The sequence below is a fragment of the Rhinoderma darwinii genome, chromosome 2 (genome assembly GCF_050947455.1).
Source record: "Rhinoderma darwinii isolate aRhiDar2 chromosome 2, aRhiDar2.hap1, whole genome shotgun sequence".
Lineage (NCBI taxonomy): Eukaryota > Metazoa > Chordata > Amphibia > Anura > Rhinodermatidae > Rhinoderma > Rhinoderma darwinii.
This window is the reverse complement of record NC_134688.1, coordinates 362,461,445-362,483,704: the sequence shown is the minus strand read 5'-3', so window position 1 is coordinate 362,483,704 and position 22,260 is coordinate 362,461,445. Positions and strand designations below refer to the sequence as shown.

At 38.1% G+C, this 22,260-nt stretch overlaps 1 protein-coding gene across 1 annotated transcript in view; it reads right to left on the bottom strand.

The window, feature by feature from the left end:
* TAFA3 (TAFA chemokine like family member 3) overlaps window positions 1-22,260 on the bottom strand; it is a 408,856-nt gene that overhangs the window by 61,488 nt on the left and 325,108 nt on the right. The gene's annotated exons all lie outside the window — the stretch shown is intronic.

Sequence of the window (22,260 nt, the reverse complement as noted above, 5' to 3'; positions counted from 1 at the left end):
TCAAAGAGCTATGGGCACCTTTGTTCTAGTGATTGTGCTGGTCCCAGTGCCTGGAATCTTACCGATCTGGGACCGCACTTAGGGAGTTTTTAAGTACCTGTAAACCCCCTGTTAGGCATTCATGAAAAGCATAGTTAAATGATAAAAAATCTTTCTGCCACTACTAGGGGGAATTTACCGCATATCAATATATTTTAGAGTTTAATGGGAACTGTATAAATCCTTATGCAGTGAGCTCCCCCTAGATGTAGCTGCAGGCAAACAGAATTTTATCATGCAACTATATCGCTGTAGGAGGGAAAGCCAAACTCTGACCCCTATAAAAAAAAGTTTTAGATGAATTAAAATTAAATGTTAGGTACATTGACATGCCTTAAACAACCTCTATTAACCCCTATACCTAGGCTTATCAATCGTATCCCATCTCTAGCATGGACACCAACATGCTTGGTAACCCCCACCAAAAAACCTGCGTTATCCCCTTGTAATGTTACTTTCAACGACATGTAAGAATACAGAAAAATGTGCACAAGTATCCAATTTCCCTTTAAGTATATTCTATCTATAGTCTATATTCTTCCTAAATGTGGCTTATTTACTGATCTACCACACTAGATTTATGATATTCAGCTTCAGTCTTTTTGTTGACATCAGATACAGGTTAAATAATGGGACATCATATCTTCCACATCACAGAGCATTAAATAAAAACGTAGCATGTTTTGACTACTAGTACCCACGTGTTTTTTATTAACTCATTGATCCCTAACCTCGAATATATAATACACACATGTTTTATATACAGTTACAGATCCAAGACCATAAAAATGCAGGATGTAGAGCATTTTATTACATATTCTGTTTTTTACTATTTACATAGGCTTCTATGTCCTCAAGCAGTATTTGCATGTGATCAATATTTTCTGTTCACCCACAACATATTTCCTTTCACCAGTTCATTAAAGCAGTGGAATACAAAAACAATGAAAATGGCCTGAGAGGGTGTTATGGAAAGCAGTAATGGTGGATCAAATGACGTGCATTAAGTTTACATAAATATTTTTTAAAATACTGTAGTAACTATGTAGCCAGAGCCTTGGAAAAGGGATTGACACTCTTTAACCTTTTCCCTGCCAAAGACACATGTAATACCAAGCTTGCAGAGACTACAATATAAGGGCCAGAGCTTAGTTCTTAATATAATATTATGGCTGCGTTTCCAGTTGCAGCCAGTTTTAACTTCATATTCCTTTTTTCATCTCCGCCTTCTAAGAGCCGTAACTTTTTTACTTTTCTGGCGGAAACACGACAGAGGGGCACAACTGCAGGGTACCAGGTAATAAAACTCCATATACACCATCATCCTGAAGATGGAAGCTGCAAGTGACAGCAAGAAGAAAGATCATAGCCTGTTACTGTCATCTCTCCCGCTGTACAGCCTCCAGTGATCGAAGAAGGTGATACAGGAACCTTTGTACGTGTTATTACCCTCCTTACCAATAAGAGAGGCATGACACTTTTAGGGGTCTTTTCTTTTTCCTACTAAAGTGGTCAGAAGATGAGCAGTTGCTTATATAATCACCCCCTGCACCTATTCAGGCCATTTTATGACTCCGTGACTTGGATTTTTACTGGCATCTTGACCATAGAGATGTTTGGTCTATTCAATTCTGGTGATTATGTGATGATATATCTGCATGTTAACATTGGCATAAGTGGCATGTATGAATTTGCCAGATCTTGAGTAATCTTTTTTTGGAAGTGTTGTGCATATCAAGCTCTGCTTGGGTCGATATTTTAGCCACATACATGATTTTATATGCATTTTTTTTGCAAAACATTACGCCTTGCTACAAAATTGCATGAAAGGTTCACAGGATTAGGTGCCATTTTCACATAGTCCAGTTGTGTACTTTTAGATAAAATATAAGAATGTGGCATAATATGATTGTTTTATTTCATAATGCAGGTTTTATTTGTGTATGTCAAAAGTGTGAAAAATGATCGGCAGCATGTATGTTAATAGCTATTTATATTCCTAGTGTGCGGCTATATCTTTATCTATAGAAAGACAGACAGACAGACAGATGATAGATAGATAGATAGATAGATAGATAGATAGATAGATAGATAGATAGATAGATAGATAGATAGATAGATAGATAGATAGATAGATAGATGATAGATATGGCCATGTTGGGGCTCAGTTCTGATTGAAGACAGAGCGATAACCATTTCAGTGAAACCTCTTTGAGAGGACCACCCAATTTACTTAAACAAGTAATCTTGTAGAGGGCGGTCTTTTCAAAGAAGATGGCCAGTATGCATAATATACTGTACGGTGGAAATTAAAATCTGCCATAGGAAGTCTGGTCTGGATAAGAGGGTGGTCTTCTCAAAGAGATATTTTTTTGGGGATAGTTTTACTGTATTTTTTTTCTGGTCTATCGTGTAGTCCTTGTAGACAACAAATCATATTATTGGTCTATAATATCATGTGTCATCTTTACTTAATGGCTTTTACGAGTCCAACAATGAGTCAAAGTGAGTACAGGTCAGGGTATATGTGTCTAGCTCTTGCTCTAATTTAAGATTAACATAATTGGTGAGCATGGCACAGTGGTCATAAAATCGGAACCCTACAGAAACAACAATAAAGTATACCCTTGGGTAGATTGACAGGTAGAAACTATGTATTTCTCACCTCACTGGGTATTAGTCTGCCACTGACATTATTACATTCACTAATGTCTTCTCATTTATACTACTGCAGCTACTCTTCTATGTGACTATTGAATATATTGTTCAGATAAGAAAATGACTATAAATCCTCTTTGTTTTTCTTGAGCAGTAAACTAAGTAGTACTTCATTGCACTGTCAAGTCTTTTCTGCAGGTGTGAATATATGATAAAGTATAATTTTACAAGTCAGATATTAAATGAAAACTGGATTCTACGGTGATAAACTCAATGCAATTATGAGCTGATTTTATGTTGCTTTTGACCCAGGAGTAAATTCACCCTTCATCTCACTCTCTCTGGCATTCAGATCAGGAAGCGTGCCTTCATTTTATGATCTGATCTTCCTGTCATTAAAATTCTTGCAGCGTGTTCCCTCTGTGCCATAAAATAATGATGACCTATGATAGCATAAGGAAAGCACAGGAAACAGTGCACACTGTTGGCCTGCCAGGCTATGAAAGTACTGGTCCACATTACAAAATAGGATAGGAGAGCACCATTTAATGGAACCTTTAGACTTTAGGATACGTAAAACTTAATTAGTAAATGTCATGTTGGAATAATAGTTGGGAGACATTTAGAAAGACAGTATACCTGACAGCAAGTGCATTGTTGAAATAGTCGATGCGGAACTTGCAATATTCCCCACCTACGGAAATGGCTATTGAGGAACAAGAAATAAATTGTGAACACTATGTCCCATTATTCCCTACAGAAAAGTGTTGGAGAACTTTTATAAACCAGTCACATGTGATATGACCGGAAGCCCTTTTAATAATAGCATTTCTTTTTATTAACACAGCAATAAAATAATAGAAGAAAACTGGAATATTTGTAAATCCCCCACAGTATAGTAGGAACGCCTGTAAAGATACTATTTTATTTATATATATATATATATATATATATATATATATATATATATATATGTATATATGTATATATATATATATATATATATATACACTACCATTCAAAAGTTTAGGGTCACTTAGAAATTTCCTTATTCTTGCAAGAAAAGCACAGTTTTTTTCAATGAGGATAACATTAAATTAATCAGAAATACACTCTATACATTGTTAATGTGCTAAATGACTATTCTAGCTGCAAACGTCTGGTTTTTAATGCAATATCTACATAGGTGTATAGAGGCCCATTTCCAGCAACCATCACTCCAGAGTTCTAATGGTACACTGTGTTTGCTAACTGTGTTAGAAGGCTAATGAATGTTTAGAAAACACTTGAAAACCCTTGTGCAATTATGTTAGCACCGCTGTGAACAGTTTTGCTGTTTAGAGGAGCTATAAAACTGACCTTCCTTTGAGCTAGTTGAGAATCTGGAGCATTACATTTGTGGGTTCGATTAAACTCTCAAAATGGCTGGAAAAAGAGAGCTTTCATGTGAAACTCGACAGTCTATTCTTGTTCTTAGAAATGAAGGCTATTCCATGTGAGAAATTGCCAAGAAACTGAAGATTTCCTACAACGGTGTGTACTACTCCCTTCATGAGGGCAGCACAAGCAGGCTCTAACCAGAGTAGAAAGAGAAGTGGGAGGCTCCGCTGCACAACTGAGCAACAAGACAAGTACATTAGAGTCTCTAGTTTGAGAAATAGACGCCTCACAGGTCCTCAACTGGCAGCTTCATTAAATAGTACCCGCAAAACGCCAGTGTCAACGTCTACAGTAAAGAGGCGACTCCAGGATGCTTTCAGGGCAGAGTGGCAAAGAAAAAGCCATATCTGAGACTGGCTAATAAAAGGAAAATATTAATATGGGCAAAAGCACACAGACATTGGACAGAGGAAGATTGGAAAAAAAATGTTATGGACAGACGAATCGAAGTTTGATGTGCTTGGATCACACAGAAGAACATTTGTGAGACACAGAACAACTGAAAAGATGCTGGAAGAGTGCCTGACGCCATCTGTCAAGCATGGTGGAGGTAATGTGATGGTCTGGGGTTGCTTTGGTGCTGGTAAAGTGGGAGATTTGTACAAGGTAAAAGGGATTTTGAATAAGGAAGGCTATCACTCCATTTTGCAACGCCATGCCATACCCTGTGGACAGCGCTTGATTGGAGCCAATTTCATCCTACAACAGGACAATGACCCAAAGCACATCTCCAAATTATGCAATAACTATTTAGGGAAGAAGCAGGTAGCTGGTATTTTATCTGTAATGGAGTGGCCAGCGCAGTCACCAGATCTCAACCCCATAGAGCTGTTGTGGGAGCAGCTTGACCGTATGGTACGCAAGAAGTGCCCATCAAGCCAATCCAAATTGTGGGAGGGGCTTCTGGAAGCATGGGGTGAAATTTCTCCCGATTACCTCAGAAAATTAACAGCTAGAATGCCAAAGGTCTGCAATGCTGTTATTGCTGCAAATGGAACATTCTTTGACGAAAGCAAAGTTTGAAGGAGAAAATTATTATTTCAAATAAAAATCATTATTTCTAACCTTGTCAATGTCTTGACTATATTTTCTAGTCATTTTGCAACTCATTTGATAAATATAAGTGAGAGTTTTCATGGAAAACACAAAATTGTCTGGGTGACCCCAAACTTTTGAACGGTAGTGTATATAGATAGATATGGATATATATAGATATATAAATACATATATCTATATATATATATATATATATATATATATATATATAGATCTATCTATCTATCTATCTATCTATCTATCTATCTATCTATCTATCTATCTATCTATCTATCTATCTATCTATCTATCTATCTATCTATCTATCTATCTATCTACAGTGAAGGAAATAAGTATTTGATCCCTTGCGGATTTTGTAAGTTTGCCCACTTTCAAAGTCATGAACAGTCTAGAATTTTTAGGCTAGGTTAATTTTACCAGTGAGAGATAGATTATATTAAAAAAAAAAAAAAGAAAATCACATACTCAAAATTATATATATTTATTTGCATTGTGCACAGAGAAATAAGTATTTGATCCCCTACCAACCATTAAGAGTTCAGCCTCCTCCAGACCAGTTACACGCTCCAAATCAACTTGGTGCCTGCATTAAAGACAGCTGTCTTACATGGTCACCTGTATAAAAGACTCCTGTCCACAGACTCAATTAATCAGTCTGACTGTAACCTCTACAACATGGGCAAGACCAAAGAGCTTTCTGAGGATGTCAGGGACAAGATCATAGACCTGCACAAGGCTGGAATGGGCTACAAAACCATAAGTAAGACGCTGGGTGAGAAGGAGACAACTGTTGGTGCAATAGTAAGAAAATGGAAGACATACAAAATGACTGTCAATCGACATCGATCTGGGGCTCCATGCAAAATCTCACCTCGTGGGGTATCCTTGATCCTGAGGAAGGTGAGAGCTCAGCCGAAAACTACACGGGGGGAACTTGTTAATGATCTCAAGGCAGCTGGGACCACAGTCACCAAGAAAACCATTGGTAACACATTACGCCGTAATGAATTAAAATCCTGCAGTGCCCGCTAGGTCCCCCTGCTCAAGAAGGCACATGTACAGGCCCGTCTGAAGTTTGCAAATGAACATCTGGATGATTCTGAGAGTGATTGGGAGAAGGTGCTGTGGTCAGATGAGACTAAAATTTAGCTCTTTGGCATTCACTCAGCTCGCCGTGTTTGGAGGAAGAGAAATGCTGCCTATGACCCAAATAACACCATCCCCACTGTCAAGCATGGAGGTGGAAACATTATGTTTTGGGGGTGTTTCTCTGCTAAGGGCACAGGACTACTTCACCGCATCAATGGGAGAATGGATGGAGCCATGTACCATCAAATCCTGAGTGACAACCTCCTTCCCTCCACCAGGACATTAAAATGGCTCATGGCTGGGTCTTCCAGCACGACAATGACCCGAAACATACAGCCAAGGCAACAAAGGAGTGGCTCAAAAAGAAGCACATTAAGGTCATGGAGTGGCCTAGCCAGTCTCCAGACCTTAATCCCATCGAAAACTTATGGAGGGAGCTGAAGATCAGAGTTGCCAAGCGACAGCCTCGAAATCTTAATGATTTACAGATGATCTGCAAAGAGGAGTGGTCCAAAATTCCATCTAACATGTGTGCAAACCTCATCATCAACTACAAAAAATGTCTGACTGCTGTGCTTGCCAACAAGGGTTTTGCTACCAAGTATTAAGTCTTGTTTGCCAAAGGGATCAAATACTTATTTCTCTGTGCACAATGCAAATAAATATATATAATTTTGACTATGTGATTTTCTTTTTTTTTTTTTATATAATCTATCTCTCACTGGTAAAATTAACCTAGCCTAAAAATTCTAGACTGTTCATGTCTTTGACAGTGGGCAAACTTACAACTTCAGCAAGGGATCAAATACTTATTTCCTTCACTGTATATATAGATACAGATATACATATACACATTGTTAGCACTGTTGTCTTAGTTTTGAATACCACCAAGGGCAATATCTACATGAGTTTGTATGTTCTTTTGTGTTATGTGGTTTTAGTAAGCCTCACTGGGAATAGTTAGTGATCATAACATTTGTACAGCGTTGTGGAATTTGATGGTGCAATATAAGCAACATATACACAGTGACGACTACCCAAAATTGCATTCAAAGGTAATTTTCTAGTGGTTTAGTCTTCTGGCATTATGCATAGTATATGGTGGAACAGAAAATGTTGTTTTTTTTTGTGATCACTAGACCCCTGGGCAGTGGCGTAACTACCGCCGTAGCAGCCGTCGGCACAGGCCCCCACCATGGCCGGAGGATCCGCTAGCAGCCGCTATGGCTGCTACAGCGCGACGCCACTGAACACTATGGCAGAGCAGGGGGGTATCTCCCCGCTCTGCCATTAAACAAAAGACATGTATCCCCTATCCACAGGATAGGGGATACATGTGTGATCGCTGGCATTGTTAGGGAGAACGGGGGATCGAAAGTCCCCTGAAGTTCTCCATCACAAACCTCGGACTTCCGGGGTCTGTCTGCAGCTCCGTAGAAATGCCTGGAGCGCCGGTCGCGCTTGTGCTAATGCGTGAACAGCGCTCCTTTCATTTTTATTGAGCTGCGCAGACGCCGGAAGTCAGAGGTTAGTCATGGAGAACTTGGGGGGACTTTCGGTCCCCCGTTCTCCCTATCGCTGCCAGCGATCACACATGTATTCCCTTTCCTGTGGAGAGGGGATACATGTCTTTTGTAGGACACACTGTAGGTCGGCTTTTTTTGGGAGGGGGGACGCTGTATGGTGTTCCCTACAGGGGGGGCTGTATGTCGTTCCCTACAGGGGGGGCTGTATGGTGCTCCCTACCGGGGGGCTGTATGGCGTTCCCTACAGGGGGGGCTGTATGGCGTTCCCTACAAGGGGGGGCTGTATGGCGTTCCCTACAGGGGGCGCTGTATGGCGTTCCCTACAGTGGAGCTGTATGGCGTTCCCTACAGGGTGGGCTGTATGGCGTTCTCTACAGGGGGGCTGTATGGCGTTCTCTACAGGGGGGGCTGTATGGCGTTCTCTACAGTTGGGGGCTGTATGGCGTTCCCTACAGGGGGGGCTGTATGGCTTTCTCTACAGGGGGGGCTGTATGGCATACTCTACAGGGGGGCTGTATGGCGTTCTCTACAGGGGGGTGTACGGTGTTAGCGCCATACAGCCCCCTCTGTAGATAACGCCATACAGCCCTCTCTGTAGATATCTACAAAGGGGGCTGTATGGCGTTATCTACAGGGGGCTGTAAAAAAGGCACTATATACAAGGGGGGGTTGTGTGACACCCAGGAGAGGGGGGCCCCAGTGAAAAGTTTGCTATGGGGCCCAGTCTTTCCTAGTTACGCCCCTGCCCCTGGGGTTTCAATAGGGAATAAAATATACAACGTTTTTGTTAGCAATGTATACAAATGTCTATATACTTGTGGGCATTCTTGAATACAGAGATCTTAAATATGTAATGGAATATTTTTACATACTTGTGATAAATTATAGAGATCTAAAGTTCATAATTATATATTGTGTTTCTCGGTTTTTCCATACAAACACGTGCACAACCTAAAGAAGTTTCCCTTTTAACGCTACCGAATTGGAATATGTCAATTATCTGTCATATCTTCAGTCACTAGACAAGGAGTTCTGTCTGTATAATATTATACGTATGTCATTACATCGCCTGCTATAACATTTTAAACCAGAATAAACTTTTTTCATATCACATCATGGGACACATCCTCTTCCAGTCAGATCACACAGAAGTAGTTTTTTTTTTAAATTATATCTGATTGTACTGGTCTTTGACTGGAGTGTTATGACATTACTAACATCATCAATTTTAAAAGGGTCCCATGACGGATGTGGATTGTGACCATCATGTCACATACGTCATTTTGTAAGTCACATGACATTTTAGATGTGTATAAAAAAAATATATATTAATTTTACTGGAATTCAGCACCCATTCCCTCAGCGACGGATGTCGCGTGGTAAAAGCGTTTGTCTTCTTACCACATAACTTGATCTACAACAGCAGTCCGGTAAGAGTGCTACATATTTCTCACTGTAGTATATCAATGTTTGATCACTTTGGGCATCTTCTTCAATTTCTGTAATACACCTGAGCAAGCTCAACACAATAGCTATAGGTATACCGCTTATTCAATAATGTGTCTTTCTCTTTGCACTGTTTCTGCGCTTATTACTTAATGCTATTTATCTATAATGTGCATGAATTAATCCACTTCTAGTTCTTTATTGAAGAGGATATCATAGTAAGCTATATTATAAGTTCTCAATACACTGTCTGATGAAGGTCTTGCTCGACCAAAATATTATATATGCCGAGGATAAAATAAGATTGCAAAAGCAAATTACATGAGTGCCGAGATTTATCTTGAAATGGAACAGAAAATTTGTCACAGGAAATCTGGTCTGGATAAGTGGGTGGACTTCTCAAAGAGGTTGTCTTTTGGAGAGGTTTCACTCTGTATATAAATATATATACATATATATATATATATATATATATATATTTATATATATATACTTTTCACCCCTATATTCTATATGATGTTCTATAAACTTTTATTCATGTGGGATGGGTCCAGTTTCAGTCCAGAAGGGAAGAGAGAGGAAACAAAAGTTGATGTTCTTTCTAGTGATTGCTACATTACTTTTTTGTTATGATCGGATTTATTGATTTACACCTACTTCCAAAACAGCACTTTTTTGCCATTCTGGAGGGAGACAGGGGGCACTAGGGCTCATTCAGACGAACGCGAATAACGTCCATGTGCTGTGCATGGAAATCACGCGTAGCACACATGCAGGAGTTTTCAAACAGTGAGAGACCGTTGCACAATTCACACGAGTGTATAAGATTCACGCGCGTGAAAACCGCGTGTGAATCTGGTTCCGTTATGCATCAGTGTGCTTTGCGAGTGGCATGCGTTATTCACACACTCGCAAATAAAAAAATTTTAAATATTATTTTCAATTGAATTGATGCGCACATCATGCATCGCACACAGAATGTGCATTTGTTTACTGTCCGTGGTTTTCACGCACCCATTGACTTCAATAGTAGCGTTGGTGCGTGATAACACACTAATATAGGACATGCAGTGAGTTTCACGCAACGGACTCACGCTACGTGAAAACTCCTGCATGCGTGAATGGCCCTATTGAAATCAATAGGTCCGTGTGCTACATGTGATTTCCATGCGCAGAACACGGATATTATTCACGTTCGTCTGAATGAGCCCTAATAGGGGGAATGCTGGAGTTTTTAACTCTAATATTAATTTCATGTACAGTTCCTACTATTTCTCACTAAGTTGCTTTATTCTAAAGCAGTTGCCAATAATTTGCAATCATTATTATATGTTAAATAATTCATATCAATCAATATTTTCCATTATATATTTTGATGCTGTAGTGGATCAGAGTGGTTTTGCTAACATATAAAGTATAAACTGTAGAATTTCTTCTCCCGCTTTGACCAAACATTGTCAGTATAAGGAATGTATGTCATATAACCCAAAGCCTTTTCCTTTCCTTTCAGGTTGACATTACGGGACATTTATAAAGAAACACATTTTTATTTCTTTTACACCTATGACTTGTGAAATGTGAACACAGCCTCATTTAACCCCTTCTTTTCTAGAGGCCAGAACCCACTGCGTGAGCATCTTCATGTGGCAACAAGGTTTACTGCTATAAAGTTCTCTGTACTTCAAAGAGATTAGCAAACTTCAATTTGTACAAGTAACAGAAACATTTTTTTTCTGCCAATGCAGCTTTCTTTATTAAATTGCCAACATAACCCAGTTATTCCAGGGCTTGTGTGTTATACTACTATTCAACAGATGGTGACTGTCAGCGGGCTTGACTTTATTCAAAAATTTAACATATATATTACTTTTTACATAAGCTAGAATCACAAGTTCAGATTGTAACAGATTCTTTCAATGCTTCTTGTCGCCCCTGGAGTCTGAACTAACTGCTGCCGGCACCTGCTTAGATAATTTGGACTGGTCTTTTAGAGAAAATTCTAATCTACATGTATTATGCTTTCTTCAAGTAAATATTTTATAGCTAATAGATCCTGAGTCCATACCACATATAATGACAGGATGTTCTTAATATTGCAAAAGCTTTTAAAACCTTAGGACTTGCATGAAATAGTGTTTCAATGTAGCATTCTATGACGGCCAAATATTCTATCTCATTATATTTTCATACCAACTCATAGAACCATACCATATAAGATTAAGTGAAGCAAGTAATACTGCCATGACTTTTAAAGTATACAAGCAAATTGTAAATACATGTAAATTTTCCTAAAGTTTTGGAGTGAAATCTGAAACTTTTAGCGGTTCGCCAGGCACGAATCACGGCAAAATGGTGGCCATCTAATTACAGACATGCCACTGATGAAATCGTCTGGTTTAGTATGTTTGCTAAAATCATGTTCCAAGTTTGAACGCGCTATATGCTAATGTTATACCAGTAGTCATCTAGGGGGTGCTTAAGGGCTGAGGATTTGCAGCATCTCTGCACTTTACATGCCAATTCTTTCTTGCCACCTCCGTTGTTGTTGCTGATATCCTGCACATTCAACATTTACTGATATACTCTAGGCATGCATAGTGAGTGGATGAAGCTGAGAATGGTTCACCTCGCGTCACTGTGCATTCCCGTAGTATACCAGTGAATGGCGCAGGATTTCAATCCAGCGAGCTGATGTCCAATGGCAACAGAGGAGGCAAGCAAGCAAGAATGGGGGCCTAAAAGTTGAGATTCTGTGATTCCTCAGCCCTCAAGCACTGCCCAGATGACTACTGGTTAAACATTTCCATATAGCGCGTGCAAAGATAGAATTGTATTTGAGCAAACATGATTTCAATCTGGGACCAAAGTGTAACATAGAGCATATGCGGACATTACTGTAGAACATGTACCAGGTCCTTGTAATTTATCTGTATAATGTTTTGTTGAAGATAATAAAGATAATAAAAGTGTACACATGGATGTGTATGCATAGAATATCACTTCTCAACTAAATATGTCCTTTTTAACAAAAACTTTAAGGGTGGCCTTATTCTAAGAAACAGTTGTCCAGATGGGACAACCCCCTGCATTTACTGAAAACCTGCACAGACCTTATACTTCTCATAGCTAAGGTTCGGTATACACTGTTTCTAGGCCCTACATTTAGTGTATACATTGGGAAAGCTCCTGACGTATATGCTAAATGTGTCCATAAGACTCCATTAGCCCAACGGACGCAAAAAGAGTGTCCTTTTGATCTTTGTCGGGCTAGTATATGTTGGTATAATATTTTTTCCGTATGGAATAGTGTAGTAGTGTATGCTACTTCATACAACAGGATACTGCAAAAAAGTGAGAGCCTATAGGCCCAAGGTTAACATATATATTGGGAGCCATTCAAACCTGGGGCATAAAACATGGTGTGCACAGAGCCTAACAGTTTGTTAAATATGTATCCAAATCAACAATATCTATATGTTCCAGTGACTTATAACAGCAGAGCAGGTGACTGGATAGAGGCCAAAGTCAGCCTCCTGTAAAACTCAAAGTATATAATACTTCACCGTTCAACGCTCTTAGGAGTAGTGCTGTCAATCTTGCTCCTTGTGAAAGATACCCTGCAATATCTCTCCACACAAAGTAATTGCAATAATGGTGGCAAAGGTGGTATGCTTGGCTCTGTACTTGGTGCAGAAGTCGAAAGAGATGAAACCCAGTATCGGGCGATTACTTGGTATGCAACTTCTATTCATGATCTTTTGATGTTTTGTGCTCTTGATCTGTGCATTGGGAAGCTCTCAACAAAACTAGGCTAGAACACTTGCCTTCCAGGAGAAACAATTTTCAAGGTGTTGAAAGCACACCATCCTTATCATCCTTATCATCACTATTGCAAGTTTGTTGTGCGGAGAGAAGTCAGAAGGTTCCTTCAACAGGGACAAGATTGGCAGCACTCCTTCTAATAGCATTGAGCGGTAAAGTGATACATATGTATCCAGTCTACGCAATCCTCTGTTAGCTAAATACATCATCAAAATCTCTCTACAGTCCTGATAGATTTCTACAATCTATCAGCATATGCAAAATCTATCAGTTTGGCATCCAGACTGTATAGTTCATAGAGGTTCTAATGTGTCTGCAGCTCGAATGTGTCGTAAATTGCTCCAAAATGGTATAAGATAGAGAAAAGTGTCTAGCAGGTCAAATAAAATGTGGCAAAATTATCATACAGCATTCACCACTGTGATGAATTTAGGGCATCTTCAAACTGCCTTGTCTAAGTTTACACTGTCTAAAATGTAGACTGCACTACTACACACTGGCACATCTTGTATTGTGTTAAACACTCATTTGTAAAAATAATAATAGGTCTTTGGCGTTATTAAGCTTTTGGATAAAAAAAAATTTTTTCACAATTCATGGACAGCCAATAGAGATCTTAAAAATAATTAAAAGACAAAATATTGAGAAATTTGTATAACTTTTCATTATACAATGATTAGACTTTATTTACATACTGTAAAACCCTTTTAACATTAGCTATGTAGTCAGCAAATCTTTGAAGTATATAATCTTTTTGATCTATTTGCTGTATTTACTTGTTCAGTTTGTTTTGTGCAGTGTATAAAAATACATTGCTGCCTTATGAATCTTATTATGGGTTTATTTTTATTCTAATTATGACTTGTGAGAATAACCAGGGGCCAGGCAAACAAATTCAATAACACAACAGTACCTGATGTTTATTAACACGAGTATCTAAATAATGTGATAATGTGTATTATCATAATACCAGTACTAGTTACATTATGCATCTAGGGGATAATATTTCAATATGGTGTCATACGGAGTACCATAGGGTAGCACATGGTTACATAGTACAGGGCTGCATTGACGATGTGTGCCTCCATACAGGCACCGTGGACATGGCTCTAACATGTGCATGAGGACTTAAAGGGCCTAATCTATTAGATATGTCTGTCAATATGGTCTATTAGTTAAGGATACCATGTAATACCTGCTTCAGGGGAATTCTATGGCTGTCCACCATTTCCTCTTAGCTAGGGTGCGTTTCCTTAAAGGGGTTGTCCACTACCGGACAATTGATGACCTATCCACCGGATAGGTCATCAATATATCATAGGTGCGGGTCCGACACCCGGACTCCGCTCCGATCAGCTGCTTTTTTAGAAAATATAAAAGTGTGTTTGGTGCAACTTTCTAATTATTTTTTATTAAAAAATATTTTTACTTTTTGAGATACTGATGCTTTGCATCCTGTATACAGAGCAGCTGGATCTTGCGTTAAGACCTCAATCCATCAGTTCAGCAGCACTGACTGGTTCAGTGTCAACGAACCTCTGACACGCAGGATCGAGCTGTTACCGATCACATGTGATGGATAACAAGTCGATCAAGTGTGTCAGAGACACCGCTGACACTGAACCTGTTTTCGGATTCAGGTCTCTCCACAAGATACAGCTTCTTTGTATACATGACACAAAGCAGATGTATCTGAGAAAGTAAAAATATTTTTTAATAAAAAGTAATTAGAAAGTTGCACCAAACAAACAGATACAAATTTTTATTAAAAAAATAAAAATGTTTTCAAAGGTGTACATAGCCCTTAAAGGGGTTGTAAAGCTAGGATAATGTCTTAAGTGACTCAAGACCCATTCACATCAATGTGCATATCAATGTGCACTCATAGACAAATATAATAAATGAAAGAGATCAATCAGCAGCAGATTGTTGATGTTTTCCATGTAATAACACATTTTTTTTCTATACTACATACAGTAAAAGGTCAAATAAGTGGAAAAATGGTAATGAAGTTATATATCAAAGACTCTAGATTAACCAGATAAATCTGATGACCATATAGCCAATAATAATCAACAATAATTATTTTTATTTATCATACCTATCATAAGAAATATAATCATTCATTCAGAATATGCAAAAAAAGGGCAAACATTTTACTTTCTAATAATTGTGATGCTTGTGGCTATAGTTGTGTGTGTTCATTTCCTTAGTTTGGTTCAGCAAACATTAAGTTAAGGGAAGAGAATTTTAGAAAATGAAGGAAAATATTGATTTATATGATAAATAATACAAATAAAATAATGTAAGTGATCATTAAGTGTAAGTGGTCATTAAATAACCAGAAATCAGGATGCTGCTCACTTTGCAGTGGTCAGGCTGTTGATTCAGACAACGCTTAAAATGTTTAATAACTAATAGAAAAATCTAATATTTTAACTCTTATAATTTCTTTAGAAGCCACTTCCGCTCTTATCCTGAACCTAAATGTTCAACATATAAAAGTGAATTTTCTTAAAGAGGTATTCCACGATTGAGAATCTTTTTAGCAATGTATATGTGTTCAAAATATAATGGTCTTCCTAATATACAATATTAATCAAATTCATTGCCAGGAAAATATTATTTACAAGTATCATTCCTGGTTAGTTAATATTACTCTCTAAGGCAGGACATTCTGGTGGGCAATGTGTGAATGGATAGGCCATCAATTTGTCAATGGCGGAGTTCTGAACTTTGGGACCCCCCGAGATTAGCAGAATGAATGGTCTGCGTGCTCTCTGAAGTCCTGCAGCCCCATTATTGCTAATCCACACATATTGATTCCATACATGTGGCTGTGACTTATACTGCAGAACAACCCCATTCAGTTGAGCACCATTGCCCCCTTTATGCTGCTTAGTAGTGAGGGTTGCTATTGATCACAGATTGATGGCTGATCAATGATTTTAAATATAACTACAAGAAATATTATGATGTTATGTAATAAAACAAAATTGCCCTGACATGTATGTTGCCGCTGTTAATGCTATATTTTTGGTATTTGATAACTTAGTGACTAGATTAATTGACCTTTTCATTACCAATTGCAACAGTTAAACAGATGTAGCCAAGTTTATCTTGACTCTGATAACTTGTTGCAGTGTGATATCACACAACAAAAAGTAAAGTCAAAGGGAAGGTGTCACGAAAAAAATTTTTTTTATATGTTTTGGATTTTAGTATGTTATTAAAATAAATTTTATTTATTTGTGTTTTTGTGTTTTACTTTTTCTTTTTTCTGACTTTTATTTCTCTATGGGGCTGCCATTTTTTTTTTTAATCTCTGTATGTGTCGATTAACGCCCCAGGTCTGCCTCTGTTAAGCGGTGTCTCCGGCACGGTTTAACAGAAGCCTGTGAAAATGATGATATACTGCAATACATTAGTATTGCAGTATATAGTAACAGCGATCTAATGATCGCTGGTTCAAGTCCCCTATGGGGACTAATAAATGGTGTAAAAAAAAAAGTTTAATAAAGTTATTAGTAGTGAAAAAAATAAAGTTCAAAGTTAAAAAAAATAATCTTTTCCCATTTTTTCTCTAAAGTAATGTCAAAAATAAAAAAATAAACAAAATTGGTATCGCTGCGTCCGTAAAAGTCTGAAAATTACAATGTACCATTATTTATCTCGCACAGTGAACGCAGTAAAAAACAAAAACCTTAAAATGCCAAAATCGCTGTTTTTTGGTCACCTTAGCTGGCAAAATTTTTTGGGTGAAAAGTGATCAAAACGTTGTACATACCAATAAAAACTACAGCTTGTCCCTCAAAAAATAAGCCCTCAAACTGCTCAATCCACGGAAATATAAAAAAGTTATGGCTCTCAGAATGTGGTGAAACAAAAATTTTTTTTTTAACAAAAAGTTATAATATATAAAAGACCTAATAAATTTGGTATCACCATAATTGTATTGAGCAGCAGAATAAAGTTAAGGTTTTGTCTTTACCGCACAGCGAAAGCCGTAAAAACTAAAACCAAAAAAACAATGTAGGAATCGCAATGTTTTCTCTAATTTAATCGCCAAATATTTTTTTTTTCCGTTTCCCAGTACATTATTTGGTACTTTAAATGGTGCCGTTAGAAACTACAACTCCTCCCGCAAACAATAAGCCCTCATACCGCTCCATTGACCAAAAAATTAAAAAGTTATGGCTCTTGGAATGCGGGGAGGGAAAAACGAAATCTAAAAAGTTCAAAATGGCTCGGTCCTTAAGGGGTTAATGATCGTTTGTACATCTCATACTAGGAGGGTTGTCAGATTTTATGCAAATAAAATATTTTTGCCAAATTCAAAGGAATTTATCCAAACAACTCATATATGTAATTGCTCCAAAAATCTTTTAACTTTTTGTCAGGGCCAAAGTAGGTGTCCAATTCTCTATTGTATTTGTAGAAAATATGCTTTAAATTTAGGCAGACTTTGCAGAGCCTGTTAGTATGGTATACAATTGATCATCTTAGGATGATGTGCAGTTCATTATAGTAAAGGGATATATTTAAGTGGACGGTAGTGAGAGATTCCAGATTTAAAGTGCACCTATGATTTTGTTTTCTATAATTTAACATTATGTAGTGATAATAGGGTTCAGCTCCATTTTTTGTAAGCTTAAAGGAAAGGTGTCATGATTTTTTTTTTTTTTATTATATTGCTTTTAATAAAATATAAACAAAAATTGTATTTATTAGTGTTGTCACGTTCTAATTTTTACTGTGTTCAAACTTTTACTTCTCTGCAATATTTTTTTTCATCTCTGTATGTGTCGATTAACGACACATACAGTGATGAAATACGGCACATACAACCCCATAGAGAATGCGAACGGGAGCCGTTCCATTCTCAGAAGCGTACGCTGTCGGTGAGGGAACGGTGCATGCGCCGCTCCCACACAGACCAAAATGAAGCTCGTTCGCAGAGCGAAATCCGGCGCCATTTTCATGTGGACCGGAAGCCGTCTTCCGGCCATATGTTCAGGCGCAAGGAATAGGAGCGTAGACCAGCTGAGGCGGCGGCGGCAGGTAATTTATGTCTGTGTATGTTATGTGTGTATTATGTTCATGTGATACTGTCTGCAGAGCCCTGTATCTAATCCTCCTACACTGTGCAGTCGCTCAGAAAATGGCGGCACACAGTGTAGGATTTTTGAATATTCAAACCCTTCCTTCTCCTGCCACTAGCCAGAAAAAGGGAGGGGGGATTGTGTGAGGAAACTAGAGGAGAGTGTGTCCACCCCAAATTTGCAGCATAAATCAATGAGGTTGCTTTACCACAGTGACCATGCTGCAATTTTGGGAACTGCTCTAGTGCCCAGCACATGGAAATGTTATAAATTAGAATCTCATTTATAATATTTCCTGACTTGTGAAAAAATTAAAACAATGTGTAATCACTTATATACTAATTGTTTAACTGAAAAATAATAATAATAATTTCTAGCGACACATTCCCTTTAAAGGCTATAGACACCTTTGCACTGAATTTTTTTTTATTATTGTTCATTTGCTTCCTAAATGTAAATTCAAATAACTTTCTAAATGGTTTTCATTAAAAAAAAAAAAATCCTAGCATTTGGCTGCTGTAAAGTGGGTGTAATTCCTGTAGGCAGCTGGTATCCTGCAAATTTATCTCAAATACATCAATCCACTACTCCTAATGGCTGACTCAACTGCTTTCCCCCTCCCTTCTCTCAGTGTTAGAGATAGTAGAAAAAACGGGAGTGGGTTGAACACAACAGATTATAGTGTGTAGAGGGGGAAAATAATCTAACTGATACCGTGTGTAATCTCTCCCACTTCCATTGCCTGTGCTCTCCTGCCTATATAAACCCCGGTACAGTTTAGCTTGTGTGATCTGCCCTTCCTGAAGACTTGGATGCCTTCCTCACTCTCCACTCTCTGATCAGCTGTGTACAATTTACTGTCTCTACCTGTTGCTACGTCCAACACTGAGAGAAGGGAGGTGGAGAACAGTTGAGTCAGCTGTCAGAAGCAGTGGACTGACAGATTTGAGTTAGAATTTGCAGCAGACTAGCTGTCTATGGGAAGTACATAGACTCTGCAAAAATGTAATTATTAATGCCTGCACCCACCACCGGAAGCAGCTTGCTGTAGATAGATTTATATTGGTCTCATAATAGATTAGTCTTCAGTAAGCCCTTCAAGGGGGTTGTACACTGGTCGATTATCAGGCAGACGAGCGTTCATAGAACGCTCGTTGCTGATAATTGCCCTGTGTAAACACTTGATCATCTGCTGGTCGTATCGTTTTAAAATAGTGAAATATTATCGTTGTCTGCCGCACATCTCCCTGTGAAACTGGTGTAAAAGGGCCTTTAGCCCCTAGTTTTATCTGGAGGGAGCTAGAATGTTATCTTTTAATTTTATGGTTATGTGGAGGGGATTTTGAGCTATGTAATGGAGTTTTGACCCGAATAAGAATATATAATTAACCCCTTAACGCACCATGACGTAACTGTACGTCATGGTGAGCAGTAAGTTTGCGCACCTTGACGTACAGTTACGTCAGTGCTTTGACAGTTAACCGCCGCGCGGCGCTACACCTCAGCGGCGGTTAACTGTGCAGGGTGTCAGCCCTGCTCTCCCCGTTGCCGATCAGCGGCCTGTCGCCGCTGATATCGGCAGTTAACCCCTTAATTGCGGCGCTCGATTTTGAACGCCACAATTAAGGTCTTTAGCGCCGATCGGCAGCCCCCATGTGAAATCACGGGGGCTGGCGATGGTACCCATGGCAACCGGACGCCAGACAATGGCTTCCGGGTTGCCATGTACAGAAGCCTATGAGGACCACACCGAGGGTGGTAGTCGTAGGCTTATGGTCAGTGTGACTGTCACGTCACAATGACAGTTGGAATGCATTACACTACGTAGGTAGTGTAATGTATTCCAGTAGCGATCAAAGCTGCAAGTCTAAGTGTCCCCTAGTGGGACAAGTGAAAAAAGTAAAAAAAAGGATAAAAATATTTTAAAAAAAGTGTAAAAATAAAAGTTATAAGTGACATAAACAAAGAATGCTTTTTTTCCTACTATAAGTCTTTTATTATAGGAAAAAAAATGAATACGTAAAAAAAAAGTACACATATTTGGTAGCACCGCGTTCGTAACGACCCCAACTATAAAACTATAATATTATTTTTCCCGCACGGTAAACACCGCAAAAAAAATAAACGAAAAACAATGCCAGAATCACTATTTTTTGGTCACCACCCCTCCCAAAATATACAATAAAAAGTGATCAAAAAGTCGCATGTACGCCAAAATAGTACCGATAAAAACTACAACCCGTCCCGCAAAAAACAAGCCCTTACACAGCTTTTTTGACTGAAAAATAAAAAAGTTATGGCTCTCAGAATATGGTGACACAGAAAATAAATTATTTTCTAAATAAGTTATTTTATTGCGCAAATGCTGCAAAACATAAAAAAACGTATATACATATGGTATCGCCGTAATCGTACCGACCCGCAGAATAATGTATAATAGTCATTTATAGCACAGGGTAAACGCCGTCAAAAATAAATAAAAATCATTGTCAGAATTGATGGTTTTTGGTCACCTGGCTTGCCGAAAAATTGAATAAAAAGTGATCAACAAAATCTCATGTACCCCAAAATGGTACCAATAAAAACTACAGCTCGTCCCGCAAAAAATATGCCCTCACACCACTCTATTGACAGAAAAATAAAAAAGTAGTGGCTCTCGGAAAGCGGGGAGGAAAAACGAAAAAGCAAAACATGAATCAGTTCGTAAAGGGTTAATTACTTTCGAATGAAAAAACTTTTATGACCACATGTGGGGTATAGCCGTACTTGGGAGAAATTGCTTTACAAATGTTGGGGTGCATTTTCTCCTTTATCCTTTGTGAAATTGAAAAAAATCAACATTTTAGTGGAAATAATGTTGATATTAATTTTCACGCCCTAACTCTAATAAATTCTGCAAAAGACGTGTGGGGTCTAAATGCTCACTATATCCCTAGATAGATTCCTTAAGTGGTGTAGTTTCCCAAATGGGGTTACTTTTGGGGGGCTTCCACTGTTTCGGTCTCTCAGGGGCTTTGCAAATTCGACATGACACCCAAAAACTATTCCAGCTAAATTTGAGCTCCAAAAGCCAAATAGCGCTCCTTCCCTTCTAAGCCCCGGTGTGGGTCCAAACAGCAGTTTATTACCACATATGGGGTATTTACGTAATCAGGAGAAATTGTTTTATAAATGTTGGGGTGTTTTTTCTACTTTATTCCTTGTAAAAATTTACAATTTCTATGTTTTTTCACAAAAAAAGTAGATTTTCACCTTCACATACTAATTCAAATAAATTTAGCAAAAAAACTGTGGGTTCAAAATGCTAACTATACCCATAGATAAATTCATTGAGGGGTATAGTTTCCAAAATGGGGTCAGTTTTGGGGGGTTTCCACTGTTTTGGCAGCACAAGACCTGACATGGTACCTAAAATATATTCTAAAAAAAGGAGGCCCAAAATCCGCTAGGTGCTCCTTTGCTTCTGAGGCCTGTGTTTCAGTCCATTATCACACTAGGGCCACATGTGGGATATTTCTAGAAACTGCAGAATCTGGGCAATAAATATTGAGTTGCATTTCTTGGGTAAAACCTTCTGCGGTACATAAAAAATGTATTAGAAATGAATTTTTGAAGAAAAAAATGAAATTTGTAAATTTCACCTCTACTTTGCTTTAATTCCTGTGCTAAAACACTTTGTGAATGCTGTTTTGAATACTTTGATGGGTGCAGTTTTCAAAATGGGGTGACTTCTGGGGACTTTCTAATATATAAGGCCCTCAAAGCCATTTCAGAACTGAACTGGTCCCTGAAAAAATAGCCTTTTGACATTTTCTTAAAAATATGAGAAATTGGTGCTAAAGTTCTAAGCCTCGTAACGTCCTAGAAAAATAAAAGAATGTTCAAAAAATGACGCAAACATAAAGTAGACATATGGGAAATATAAACTAGTAAGTATTTTGTGTGGTATTACTATCTGTTTTACAAGTAAATACATTAAAATTTAGAAAAATGCTAATTTTTGCTAATTTTCTCTAAATCTTGGCGTTTCTTACAAATAAATATTGAATTTAACGACGAAATTTTTTCAGTATCATAAAGTA